A 16,035-nucleotide genomic window follows, 5' to 3' on the forward strand; every position below is an offset into this window, starting at 1 on the left:
CGAAGTATAGGAGTAAGTGGATTTGGTTTAACGCCTTTTCAAACAGAATTGAAATGTAGGATGTTGTTGATTGTTGCTTAACGCCGCACTCAGCAATATTCCAGCTATATTACAGCGGTCTGGACCAGGCAATCCAGTGATAATATCATGAGCATCGATCCACGCAATTGGAATCGATGACATGCATCAACCAAGTCAGCGTGCCTGACCACCCGATCCCGTTATTCCCCTTTTACGACAAGTATAGTCGCCTTTTACGGCAAGCCTGGGTTGATGAAGACCTATTTTAATGGAATCGATGACGTGCAGCAACCAAGTCAGCGAGCCTGACCACCCGATTCCGTTAGTCGCCTCTTACGACAAGCACAATTGCCTTTTACAGTATCAACATGCAGATGCACACGTGATACTAATTGCATCCGAATGATTCATAGAACCAACTATTCATGAATGTTCGTCAAGTTAGAATTTCTAGAGTATTTCACCATTACAAACGTGTCATCCATTTCAGATATATTCAATGGCCAGTGTGTCATATTGTTTCGGAGAGAGAAGAAGAATATAATAAAGAAATCATGTAAAATTCCATCGAGCGTCCCGCGAAACTATTACCCTGGGAACTATTATATGTTAATATGCACAGTGAGTTAGTGAGGGAGTTTGGTTTTACGCCGCTTTTAACAATATTCCGGCAATATCACGGCGGGGGACACCAGAAATGGGCTTCACACATTGTACGCTTTAACCCCTAGGCTACCCGACCGCCTCCTTAATATACACAGACAGGCTGTATTTCATTATGATATGTTGTTAGATAACGGGTATAATTGATCAGATGATTTACGCACATAAACTACATGGTCAGTCGATTAGGTGAACTAAAAAGGGAAAATAGCCACCATACTCACTCACTCTAATTCTGCTGTGAACTGCTGATACATATTCTGGGACCTCAACCCAATTGCCACAATTCTTTAAAAATCGCCTCAATTTCATGTGTGAGGTGAGGTGAAATTTTGTTTAACGTCGCGTCCAAGATTACTGCACTTATATAGCGGCGTGCATGTACGTGTGTGTGGCTGCTTGTACTAGTCCGGACTGATGACGATTTATAGTGCTAGCACACTGAGATACCAAGCCGCAGTTTAACATGAATACCCCACTCAAACACAGTATACTGACTCAGGGACGACCAGTCCTTGTTAATGTTGGTGAGTGAGTTGGGTTTAGCGCCGCTTTAAACAGTATTCCCGTTATATTACGGCGTGTCAGCTTAATGTGGGAAGAAAACCCGAAGTGATCAGACGTTTACCACTTCGGTGAAACCCACGAGCACGGGTATGGTGCTGACAAACCTAGAAACATAACCAGGGCGAACCGGGATTCGACCCCACAATCATAGGTTTCTGGCGTGCCCAAGGGACGCAACTCTGCACAGCGAATCGCGGCGCCTTAGACAACTGGGCCACCGTGCCCCCTACTCCCACATTAAGCTGACACGCCGTGATATAACAGGAATACAGTTAAACTCAACTCACTAACTATATTATGACATAAAAAGACATTTACATAACAACCATATTGGGTTTATTTACCTTTAAAATATTAAAATAATACAAAATTTGCATAATGTTGATAAAAAACAAGATGACGGAGAATAAAATTTGGGTTTGGGCCATGTTTTTTGTATGTTATTTGCGCTTTTATTGAAAAGTATAAACATTCAGATTGATATTTGGAATGGGGTCATACCGTGTACCAAAACATTTAAGATATATTAATTTTCAAGCCGCATTTGCACACACATTAGAAAGTATATTAGTAAAGAATTTACAACAAAAACCTTATGCCAGCCCAGGCATCTTTCATCAAACAAAGGGTGGGATGGTGCAGTGGCTAGTGCCCTGAACAGGGTTATGGATTTGAATCCTTCCGGGATCTCCATATCTTCTCTGCAGTAAAGAACTGTTAAAAATACATTTAGAATAGGATACAATGGTACACTGTGTTTAAGGGCAGTAGTAATGGCTGCGTTCTGCAGACTCACAACAACCCATAACCACATTGTAGACGTATACCTTCTTCCTTCAGTAAATAGTGGGATAGCTGATATTCAAAATGCCAACGTCGGTAGGATAATCGATCTGGAATGCCTGCCTAAACAGATTCCATAGTGAACATATAGACATGATAGTGATGAAAACTTTATGAATTCATCACTTAAAACCAATGATTGTATGTGTGGAGGGTGCTACCGCTAAAACACTACATGGTTATCATTTTCGCTAAGACCTGCTGCCATCATTGAATTTCTGTTACCCATTCATAGACTACCCCTCACTGTTGTACCTATAACGCCCTATGGAACTATTCCGGCAGATATTTGACATAGGGTTCTCTCTAGAGTTGTCGTTTTGAAATTGGACCAAACCTGATCTATGCTTCCAGATGATCTCGATGTCAATTCTTTTGCCTGGTATTGTTTTTTCGAGATGAGGTTTCACTTTCTAAACGTGTCTTTTTACCTCGTTAGATCTAGATTATTTTATGTAAGACAGCGCTTGGGCCTCCTGCATTTTCCATGGTATATATTCCATGTCCCAATCCAAAGCCTTGTCTTCAAAACTAATGGTTCTCTGAAGAAGTCAGACTTGACATGTATCTTCCTAGACACAATTTTATGGATAACAACTTCTTTAATATTGTTTAATACTATGTCTGTCTGTCATAGGTGGAAGCCAATAGGGACATGAGGCCAATAAACAGGATAAGTGATTATTGCTTGATGAGTTCATAGTAGGCGGATGGGATGAACTACTATTCATGTGCTTTATATATAGACATGCAATGTTTGGCAAGGAAATATTTCTGGAAATAATGCCCAGTAATATAAATTTCTAAAATTCATTAATAGCAAAAGGCAACAATTCCGCATATGTCTGATAGATGTGGAACATTTCATCCGGAATCGAACCCTACCCGTATTGTTTTCTAAGTCCAACGTGTTGCCATGGAAACATAAAAACAAAATTTTCTAAAAGTCCTAAATAGCAAAAGGCACCAGTTCAGCATGAGTCTGACAGACATGCAACGTTTAGTAGAGAAATATTTAACGGTTTCTAAGATATGCTCCGGAAACGATTTCGGCACGCACGCACGCACGCACGCACGCACGGACGAAACCCATTTCAATATACCTCCGCCAACTTCGTTGGGGAGGGGGATTAAAATAGTATGCAGTCCCTCACAAACCCATTCATTTCATTTTCAATCATATAATGGTTGTAAGGATGTATAAATATATTATATTACATTATATTATATATATAACTGTGTGTTTGTTGGTTTTTTATTTGTTGTTTAACGCCGCAATATTCCAGCTATATGACGGCGGTTTTTACTGTATCACATATACCAGTCATAAATTTCCAAAATGTGATGAACTGTTCTGGAATATGATTGTATCTCAGTCTATGGATTTAATCATTTGAAGTTTGTGCCAGAGATGGTTGAGCCTCCAACTAACATCACTAGAAAGCACTGAATAATGGTTGGTATCCCATTCTCCGAAGGGTAGAACTATTTGCTAGGCTGTGAAATTAGGGTATGATGCTGTTGCTCTTTATGTGAAGTCTTGTTAAATCATACTTTGTTCCCCAGATCGCCGTCATCTGTCGTGTAGTTGTACATATTATTTATATCATCATCTTTATGGATTGGGGCGATAATACCAATCGACCATGAATTTGGAAAATGCCCATTTTCTTAAATGAAATTATTTATTACTTCTAAATATGTAACTGATAAATCTGAAGATTTTTTCAGGAATAGTACCATCTATACCAGCTGCCTGGTTACATTTAAGATGATATATGCAACCTGAAATGTCATCGGAACATTGGGTTCTGTATCACGTTGAGCGGATGTACGTCGGGCGATGAGGAAAGATTTCTAAAGTGTTGATACCAATCAGTGGTGGTAATATTATTTCTCGATACATGCTTTCCATTTAAACTTTTGATAACAGACTAGAATATTTTAGAATCATATGGACTACTTTCCAAACACTGTTTTTTTAATAAAATACATTTCTCTTTTGTCTACGGGTAGCAATGTATTTTTTCTAATGCAATTCTATTCATCAAGAGAACTATCGGGTTTTTTTAATCTATTTAGGAATGTGCATCTTTCTCTTTTCAGTCTCTCACACTCAGCGTCAAACCATTTATAAACATTAACATCTGATTTTAAATTTCAGGTTTGTCGTTTCATATCGGCATCAGACAAACATAGTATAGCTTCTACAATACACGTATATTGGAATGTTGCCCGATCTGAAAGGAAAGTTAATAACTGGAATATTGCTGAGTGCGTCGTTAAACAACAAACAAAGAAACACGTCATCCCTCTTGTCTTGTGTGGAAATATTGTCTCTTTGGTTCTGTATGCATCAATTTTAATATGAAAAAGATGAGGCGGTGTGAGTGGTCCCTTTATTTCTAGTTTAGGTAGGTAAATCAGCGGAAGGGAATTGACTACAGGCGTTTATTGAACAATATCACATCAAAGTTATTCCTGAAGCTTGAGGTAAATTTTCTGAGACACTCCCAAAAATAACCATTCATATGCATTTAGAAACAGATCAGCAAAGATGTAAGCCCAATTGGTGTCCAAGGGATGCCTAATTTATTTCCTTTCTACAAGAATTATAGCGTGATGACCGTCAAGCTGACTTGTATAGGTTTTTTAAGACGGCATTGGCCAATGAAAACGCTATGTTCTTCAATGTCTCATAACTGTGCCCTGTTCACGTAGAAACAGAATTACTGTTAATAAACTTATAACCTTGTGTATTTATAATGTCAATATGGGTACTCAATTTCATTTGGAATCTCCGATTGAACATTATCGGCACAAAGAGCATCTCCTAATACCCAATCTGGCTTGTTGAAATGAACTGTGGAACAACTAAGTTATCGCATATATTGAGAACTTGCATGGCCTCGAGGGAGATCCTGGGTTAGAAGTGACCCCCATCAACATACATGTATTGTTGTCTTAAGGGGCGACATAAGGGATAGGGTGGTCAGGCTCGGGGACGTGGTGAATTGATTGTCATACTGATTGTACCCGAACGGCGTGAATCGTTGCTCACAATACCAATCACTAGTTTATTTTTCCAGACACTAATATTTATAGGCCGCCGTCATACAACTGGAACATTGCTAAGTGCGGCGTCAAAAACCAAAACAAAACAAAAAACAACACAACAATACTTGTATGATTCGTCTGTGGGAAGCGATTTTTGTTTGTTTGTTTGTCGTTTAACGCCGCACTCAGCAATATTCCAATTATATGATGGCGGTCTGTAAATAATCGAGTCTGGACCAGACAATCCAGTGGTTGACATCATTAGCATCGATCTACGTAATTAGGATACGATGATATGCATCAACCAAGTCATCCAGCCCGACCACACGATCCCTTAAGTCGCCTCTGAGTACTCGCAGGGGTTGCTGAAGACCAATTCTAAATTGGATGCTCATACAGTTTTATTGTCAATGTACTCAAATGGTAGGACCCATCCATATGAGCTGAGAAGCCCCAGATTCGCCCAGGCTCCAATCTTTGTTCCGCCCACGTATAGTCACCTATTACGGCAAGCATGGGTTGCTGAAGACCTATTCTACCCCGGATCTTCACAGGCATGAAGCGACTACTGCACAACATGTGTGTATGAAAAACATATACATGCGATCAGGTTTCTATATTGTAGTCAGTTTCGTTCCATAAGTAATTGTTTTGAACAATATATTTGGTCGAACATTCCAGAAATAATGAAGCTGTTATACATGTAATTATAAGTTGTGAAGAGTGAGTGAGTATGGTTTTACGCTGCTTTTAGCAATATTCCAGCAATATCACGACGGGGGACACAAGAAATGGGCCTCACACATTGTACCCATGTCGGGAATCGAACCCGGGTCTTTGGCGTGACGAGCGAACGCTTTAACCACTAGGCTCCCCGACCGCCCCCATAAGTTGTGAAGAACTTACTGAGAAGAAGCTACTCACCAAAGCCAAGCTTCAATAACAGTGACTTCGTTTTGACACAATCTGTTCTGCAGATGGTATTCCCAAATGCCACAAAGACAGGCACTCAAATGGGATTAATTATAAGAATCTAGATATTATTCTGCAACCATGGAACACACGCGCTGACGTCACAATATACAGGACGTTATGAATAATATTAAACACTATAGCTAATGGTCATTGTGGCCTGCATTTTGCTGCGAATTATTAAAATTAACACGTGGTAAACTCAGAGAAGCGATTGTCTTCCTGTTGTAAACATAGCATTGAACATGAGTAGGATGCAACAGAACATCGACAAAGACTACAAATGATATAATTAATCTCTTAAAGAATAACACGATCATGTTTGTTCAGTACATTGTATCAACAATCTTAGTTTCCATGTCGAGGAAATTGCATGTTCTTGTCTGCTGAATTATTTCCGTTGATAACGTGATGCCTTTTCATCAAGAATCAATATACATTAAAGTTGTTTTTGTTGTTGTTGTTTTTTTTTTATAAAATAGCATCATATCCCATGACGTTCTCGCCATAGTGTGTTACTTGTACAGCATCAAAGTTGTATGCAAACACTAATACATCAATACAATGATCGGTGCATGGTTCGTTATTGTTTTCATGGAAAACACATTCACCATTGACACCATGATCACAAGGAAGGTTCCAGACTGTGTTTAACGAAGCGTCACTCAGATGAATAAATGTTATGTTCAAATAGTTCCCCTGTCAACGAAACTGATGTTGATGTGTGTCTGTTTCACCAATACCAGCCGTGTCAAAACTACCATTTGCGAGTTGCTCTCCGATTACGCTGCTTATGTATTATTTAATGAAACCGACTGATTTTTTACCATTGCGTAATAAGCCAAATTCGCGCTTGCCCGTGGAGAGATTGAGCTCTGTTTAACGTCGCGTTGATCAATGTTTACGTGTGCAAGGCGTCAGCTGGATGTGTGTGTGTGTGTGTGTGTGTGTGTGTGTGTGTGTGTGTGTGTGTGTGTGTGTGTGTGTGTGTGTGTGTGTGTGTGTGTGTGTGTATGTGCGTGTGTGTGTTTATGTGCGTGTGTGTGTCTGTGTATGTGCGTGTGTGTATGTGCGTGTGTGTGTCTGTGTATGTGCGTGCGTGCGTGCGTGCGTGTGTGTGTGTGTGTGTGTGTTTGTGGAGGGGGGGGGGGGGGGGGGGGTGTTTGTGCGTGTTATTCGTGAGTGAGTGACTGTGTGCGTCAGTGTGGTTTTACGCCTCTTTTAGCAATACTCCAGCAATGTCACGTCGGGGGACACCGGGAATGGGCTTCACACGTTGTACGCACGCGGGGAGTTGAACCCGGGTCATTGGCGTGACCAGCGTACGCTTAAACCACCAGACTACCTGACCGCCGCGTGCGTGCGTGGGTGCGTGCGTGCGTGCGTGCGTGCGTGCGTGCGTGCGTGCGTGCGTGCATGAGTGTGTGTGTGTGTGTGTGTCAAAGTTGTGTTAAGGCGTTGCAGGACAGACCACCACCCCACTTATAAACAGTGATATGGACGACATCAGTTTAGGATCTCTTGGAGCAACACTTCAGTTATCACTTAATGTGGGGAATACCTGAAGTGAAACCAATGGAGGCGGGCCAAGGATTGGAACCTGGGCGAATCTGGGGCTGCTCAGCTCGTATTCATATGGATGGGTCTTTCCATTTGAGAATTATATATTGACAATAAGACTGCATGATCATCCCATTTATCCGGGTTAGAACTGGTCTTTAGCAACCCCTGTTAGTTGTCAGAGGCGACAAACGGTATCGGGTGCACGTGGTCAGGCTCGCTGACTTGGTCGATACATGTAATCGTATACCAGTTGCGTAGATCGATGCTCATGATGTCAATCACATGATTGTCTGGTTCGGACTCGACTACTTACAGACCGCTGTCATATAGCTGGACAATTGCTGGGTGCGGAGTTCAACAAAACAAATTGGTCTTTAGCAACCCATTCTTGTCGTAAGAGGCGACTAACGGCATCGGGAGGTCAGACTCGCTGATTTGATTGATGCATGTCATCGTATCCCAACTGCATGTCATCGATCCCAATTGCGTGGATCGATGCTCATGATGTCAGTCACTGGATTGTCTGGTCCAGACTCGATTATTTACAGACCGCCGTCATATAGCTGGAATATTGCTGAGTGCGGCGTTAAACAACAAACAAATAAACAAACAAACAAAAGATGTCACTGTGAGTATACACACGCCAATGCCACCCCTCCTTTTTAGGAGCTACTTCATTGCGCGTTACAGCTGGTTGGTGTATGGCTGTCAGTGTAAACAAGAAGTCACACGTACTAAACATAATTGTGTATAGATCTACATCCTTCGACATTCACACATTTCATACTCCAACGAACTCATACAAAGTGAAAGCCTATTCTTAAATAACACACAAGAATTGGAAAATATATCAATGGGAACGATAAACCTCTATATTGAAATGTTACAGTATGTTCATCTCCATTCTACCACGAGAGAATTAAACGCGATATGAAGGGGGCGTTTCAGTGGGTTTTCGATTTAATTAAGGAAACACCGATAATATCCATTGAAAAAAGTATAATGTTGTACATCATCAAACAAACAGCCCAGCGTTTGAAAAAAAAAATGTTGAGCACAGCGTAGCGTAAGGCACCCCGGCCCTAATGATAATTAAACAAGCCTCGAAATATTTATTTCCACAACGCACGTCACTATTATGACGTCACACCGTTCATGATGACGCAGTACATGTGACGTCACAGCCTGCTATAGAAAAGCGCTAACTTTCAAGCTATTTGATACTTGAAATACACTCCCATGGTCGATTTCTACTGTGATTCTGCCCCAAAATATTTTGCCACACTTGAATATTGTAGTATCGGCAACTCTGCATTTTGTAACCTAAATTGTACTAATAATTATGAAAAGATACCGAAAATTACTGAGAAAGAACTGCTTTTCCCATGATAAATCGTCTGTCAACCAGATTTTGTTTTGGTTTTGTTTGTTGTATTACGCCGCATTGAGTACACTTCTAGCTGTATGACGGCGATCGGAAAATAATGGTGTCTGGACCAGACAATCCACAGTCATCACGAGCATCGATCTACGTCAATAGCAATCGATGACATCAACCAAGTCACCCGAGCCCGCATGCCATCTCTAACGATAAGCATGGGTTGCTGAAGCCAAGTTCTCACCCGGATCTTCACGGGTTCAATCAGAGGTGGTAATTGTGATTTGATGGCTTTGAATGACGAATCAGATTCTAATAATTTTCATCGTAGAATAATCATAACATCAGATATGTCTGGGAACATGTGATTGCGAGGCTGAATACGTTCACTTGGGTATTTTAATAGTGAAAATGTCACATGAATGATTATGTATTGATTTCGACAAGATGTGATGCAGTGTAACAGATAATCAATCAAAATATATTGTATCGACAATTGTCATCGATATTACAGGATCTCCGCACGGAAAGGTTTATATAACAGATTCATGAATAAATAAAAGATATCGTGCTTTATTCCTATGAGGGATAAATTGCAGTTCCATACATATGTCAGATGTTTCCACCATTCGTCATGGTTACATCTCTGTGTTTGTTGAGGGGCCACACTGAATGCCATGTAACTCCTTTGTAAAAGTCAATAGGTATTTTTTCAATGCCCATGTGATATTGATGCATGCTAACCCACACTTTATTAACTTCCTTGAAATACATGTTAACATCTTTACGTCACCTTGTCATGCTCATCCGTGTCTTTATCACGGGTCTTCAGCAACCCATGCTTGTCGTAAAAGGCGACCATGCTTGTCGTAAGAGTCGACTAACAGGATCGGGTGGTCAGGCTCGCTGACTTGGTTGATGCATGCCATCGATCCCAATTGCGTGGATCGATGCTCATGTTGTCAATCACTGGATTGTCTTGTCCAGACTCGATTATTTACAGACCGCCGTCATATACCTGGAATATTGCTGAGTGCGGCGTTAAACAACAAACAAACCAAACTACTTCATCACAAAGTTTGTAAACAAATGAAATATAACTCACCGGACTCACAGAAGCTACAGGACAATTCTCACCCGTATCACGACCTCAACACAACACACAAACATATAGAAAAACATTTTTTATATTTTCGAATCTATGGTTTAGTGAGTAGTATGTCAATAGTGCATGTTTGTGTTAGATTAATACGTCGTTATGGGAGTAAAAATATTGTTCTGAAAATATTTGGCTTCCAATTAAATTGGTTACTGAGATACGTTGTAATATAGTTCAAAAATCCAGGATTTGTTTGTATGAAACATTTATATTATCAAAGAATTTAATTATTATAATTTCAACATGATCACAAAACAAGAACTACTTAACTGAATAATTCTACTCACCAAAGGCATATGACTGTGATGAAAATCAAACAATTAACTGACGTAGAACGGTTCGACGAACGGTTCTACGGTGTCTTTGAGCCTACCGCCCCTGGGCAAGGAGAGTACAGCCCTGGCAGAACCGTGACTGTCAGAGTGTGTTTTTTAACTGACGAAGGCACATTCTGCTTACTTTATAATGATGGTCGTCACCGGGTTTTTCGTGGCAGGAGGAATGCATACAGGAAGTGGATCCATATGGTCGGGTTTGGTGATGGTTTGAGGAGAAATGTGTAGTAATCAATTGACGGGACTGGTCATCATCCGTGGCAACCTCAAAGGCCAGATCTACGGGGATGACGTACTTCAACCCGTGGTGTTAGAATTCATTCGACAGGGAACAGAGAAAATTCACGGCAACGCTAAGTCGCACACTGTAAGGATCGTCCCGATCGTCCATGGCCAGCTCGCTGAACAGACTTTACCGCTACTGAACACTTGTCGGACTATCTGGATCCTCAGAGCAGAGCAAGAACTAATCTCAGTAAACCTGAACACCAAAACATGCTTTGTAGCAGCTGATTTTGATTTTCAAGGAAAGTCGATTTATCTCTGTGGACTAATATTTCTGTCCATCTCATTGATTCTGCTAATCATACAGTTGTAATTTACTTTATTTCAATAATTGTTTGTGTAGGGACAAGTGATACGGCTTCAGCACGTGCGGGGCATCTTCGGGCTATTGTATGCAGGGTACTGGTAGAAGTATGCGTGGAGTGGCCAATACGTTCAATGTTTTACAGTCTGTGATTAGCAGACTATGGAATAGGTACTAACAAAAAGTTGGCAATTGACCCCGTTAAGGGTGTCTAAGGTCAACGACAAGAGTACAGGACAGATTGATCCGAAACTAGGCTCTACGAATCGAGCTCAAACGGCGAATCAAATAGCTGCAAACTTTCATCGTCTACATGCAGCTCATCTCCATGCTCAACGGTCACGTGTTGCGCTGCCCGTACACTCATCATATCGCCAACAGACGTCAATATTGCACACAATGTTGAAACTGGGGTCATCGTCGCTGGTCACATGTCATGTTTTCAGATGAATCCCGATTCACGTTCCTGATAGGCGTGCGTGATCGTGTCTGGCGACGATAAGGAGACGTGTGCTAGAACGTCATAGGCCACGGACCATGTTGGCTGAACTTGGCAATGCACTGCAAGAGGAGTGGAACAGACTCCCTGAAATCACCATTGAGAAACTCATACGCAGTGTGCCTCGTCGAGTGAATGTTTGACAAATCGTGGCGGTATTACGCACAACTGATCCAAAAACGTCAACTTTGAAATTCCCCATCTTAACCCAATCGTCCTTCATGATCATTGGCAGGCGTAACATCTACTGTCATACTTCCCTACCGGTTGTAATGTCCACAACCGGTCCCAAGTAATTCAGTTTTATCATACAAATATTATGAGAAACCAATACGCCTTACAATTTTGGAAATTTTAAGTTATTTTCGAGTGACCACAACTTTTGTTGAGGAGTGTTGATAAGACGCAAGTCTCGCACTTATACATCTACATACACCCTTCTAGAAACTGCTACACCGAAGCGTCTAAAACATCGTAGTCAGCCCCTAAGATAACTGTAGATAAGCCTGCATACCATGCCACAACCGAGCCCTCTCTACCGAGAGGTTAACAAATATGTCAAGGGCTGGGATGGAGTTTGGACTACACGCAACCACAAGGTCAAAGACGAGCGCCTCAATTAATGTGCTGCAACTTACACATTACAAATCGATTCAAAATTATCCATCACTCGCAAATCTTAAAACACATAACGTGTATCTCTCAATTGCTACCTGGAACTGAACTGTGGTACTGATAAGTTATCGCATATATCAAGTTCGTGAATGGCTTTGTGGGGGATTGCGGCCTCTCGGTTGATCTCTCAGTGATCCCCTGCAACCCATGCTGGTCGCGAGACGCTATATGATGGATTGGATGGGCAGTTTCGGTGCCTCGGTTGATCTCTCAGTGATCCCCTGCAACCCATGCTGGTCGCGAGACGCTATATGATGGATTGGATGGGCAGTTTCGGTGCCTCGGTTGATTTGCATGTCATCCTACCCCGACGACGTGGATCGTTGTTCGTCATGTCAATCACTGGATTATCTAGTCCAGATTCGATTATTTACAGGCCGCTGTCATATAGCTGGAATATTGCTGAACATGGCGTCAAATTACAACCAAACAAACATCAAGAGCACTTGTATGATTGGTCTGTGTGAAGAAGCAACTGATATACAAAATGTACGTATGAAAACATATACACATGTGATGATGTTTGTACATTTTATTCAGTTTCGTTCGATAAGTATCTTTTATAAAAAATATAAATTTGATAGAACACTCCAGAAAAAAATAATGACAATTTAGTTATTCACTATAATGAACTTACTGAGATGAATCTACTCACCGAAGCCAAGCTTCAATAACAGTGACTTCTTTTTGAGATAATCTGTTCTGCAGATGGTGTTCCCAACTGCCACTAACACAGGCACCCACATGGGATTAATTATAAGATATCATGACTCAACCACAGTACTAACGTGTTGACACCCGTGAAGATTCGGGTTAGAATAGGTCTTCAGCAACCCATGCATGCCGTAAAAGGAGACTATGCTTGTCGTAAGAGGCGACTAACGGGATCGGATGGTCAGGCTCGCTGACTTGGTTGATGCATGTCATCGTATCCCAATTGCGTGGATCGATGTTTATAATGTGATCAGTTACTGGATTTTCTGGTCCAGACTCGATTGTGTACAGACCGCCGTTAAGCAACAAACAAACAAACTAACGTGTTGACGTTACGGTAAAGAGGGCGTTTTGTATAACATTGGGCACAATTGCTAATGATCAACATGGACTGTATTGTGCGTCGAATTACTAAATGTAACACACATTAACTAAATGAAACGGTCTGCCATTCAACCAATGAGCAGTTTGGACTGCGGGGTGTGTCGAATTACATGATTTAACACATGTGTTACTGAGTGAAGTGGTATGTGGCCTTTTTTATGATTGTGAAAATGTAAATTGTCCCTTTACTTGCAAAATCGATCCACGTGATTTTGGGGTTGTAAGGCCCAATTGCCAGTTCAGAAAATGATCCTCTCAATATTTTAGATAGATGACAGAAAAAAACTTATGACACACTTATCCACACGAATGGATTTTGAAATCACTCCCCGAGCGACTACTTGTTTTACTCAAGTCTTTAATGAATTGCTGGTCAACTCAACTTGAGATGTATTCCCAGGAGCAGGTGGTGACTTCGGAACTCATCTCTATTCAAATTGTTTATTCATGGCAAAGCGAGAGGCCATAGGCCCATAGAGCAACGTATTTACAAGGTATGAGTGTTTCTTGTAACTAACAATGCATGTTGTGTGTACAATGCATTTTTTTGTTATAATGTAATATTTTTGGTTGACATGAGTATGCAAAACAAATTGATATTTGGATAAGATGTAAACTTCTTTGGAATATACTTGTTAATTGAAGATAGAGTTTACACACAAGAATAAAATACTCAATTTGAACAACATTAAGGTTACAAGGTGAACATATATTGTTAGACCTTTGAAATATACCTATATAGATCTTTAAATAATGAATAATGACATGAACATCTTGACATATCCAACATCTCCATCCATGCGAATCCAAGGCCTTAACCGAAAAGGGTGATTTTGATATGTATTGCCCAATTATTGTTATTGCGTGAGTGAGATTGTATCGCATATTATTGGCTTTTACTGGGTATTGCGTGGATGGAAAAGTCGTTAGGTTTAACAAATACTTTATACAGCTCTTAAGCAAAAATATACTGAACAACAAAAGTTCCTGCGACATTGAATAAGATTTAAGTTATGTTTTTTACCAAATCGAAACAATTTCGGTTGAGATCCAACCCCAATTACTCGTTTACATGTATAAAGAGGACTTTTTCTGTAGACTCATATTTTCCATAACCCCATATTTCTTATCCAAAGTAAAATTGGCATTATCTTTGTATAAAAATGTTGAAAGTATACACTACAGGGCAAACTTTGTAGGATTGACATCAACACTTTCTTAGCTTTAACAGATGTAGATTTTAGATATTTATTCCAACTCAAAGTCCAAGTAAACAATATTCCAAGGTAAGTATAAGATGAAACTACCTCTATATATGGATCTTTGTATATCCATTTCTCTAATTTTGATCATTTCCCACCGCTTTTAAAGATAAGAACTTTAGTTTTATTTAGATTAACGGACAGTGAACACTTGTCACAATAATTTTCCAAAATATTGATTTGACATTGAAGACCAATTACCGAATCGTCAGCAAAAAGCAAAAAGGAATATTTATATTAGATCGGGATATAATTGTATGACATTTTTAGATTTTGAGTTAATTTCAAGAACAAGTTCATTTATGACGAAAAACAAGAATGGGCTTAGTACACAACCCTGACGCACTCCCAAAGGGCAATCAAACATACTTGTAAGATTATTGCCATTTGTTTGAACACAAGCTTTAACTTATTCGTAAATGGCTTCAAATGATTTTCCCATCTTTGATGCCCACCCATGTTTACAAAATAAGTGCCAGAGTTGTTTTCTTTGAACGAAATCAAATGCCTTATCGAAAGCGTATAATCTACCTCCCCTTATTGAGATGTTTTGTAATTAAAGCCTGTAAAAAAAAAACATCGTCCATTGTGGAATATCCAGCTCTAAATCCTGTTCTTCATAGATGTTTCTCATTGCATCTGACAAAAACGTTAATCTGCCATTAAGAATCATGGCATATAATTTCCCAAAACAACTCAGTACAGATATTCCCCGATAGTCATCAACATTATCCTTATCACCCTTTTTATGCAATGGAACAACGATTGCTTTTGACTATTCCGAAGGAAAAAATACCTTTATCATATAGAGAATTGAACAATACAAGTTATAATATGGTTATTATTTGAACATTGAAACATTTCACTAATTACATAATCTGTGCAGCTGCTTTATTACACTTCAACGTACGAATATTCTCTTGTATTTCCTCACTGGTGATAGGGGCATTAAATAAATCATCAGTGACAGACTTAACCCAATTAGTACCAGTATATTCATCTGATAGTACACTTTCAGTTTTCAAGGTGTGTGCATCTCCTCACAAAAAGTAGAAATGTCTGGCTCTGCAATACTGAACAGGTCTTTAAAATACTCGTACCAAGTCTCTGCATTTATGTTGTTTTTATCCTTTGTAGTACCTTATACAGCTTGAACTGTGTGCCAAAATGTTTTGGAATCCCTTATTGAATCTATCAATTCAGATTGACGTTTAATCTCGAAAGAACTTGTAGCATTCCTACATACAACTTTATACTTATTTCTTGCAGCATGATAGTGCTGAAGAGACATATTGTCTTTATATATACGAAATACATTGAGATGATGATATCTCTGTTTTTCAAAACATTCACA

Source organism: Haliotis cracherodii, unplaced genomic scaffold, assembly GCF_022045235.1.
Source record: "Haliotis cracherodii isolate W230 unplaced genomic scaffold, xgHalCrac1.p SCAF_7, whole genome shotgun sequence".
Classification (NCBI taxonomy): Eukaryota; Metazoa; Mollusca; class Gastropoda; order Lepetellida; family Haliotidae; genus Haliotis; species Haliotis cracherodii.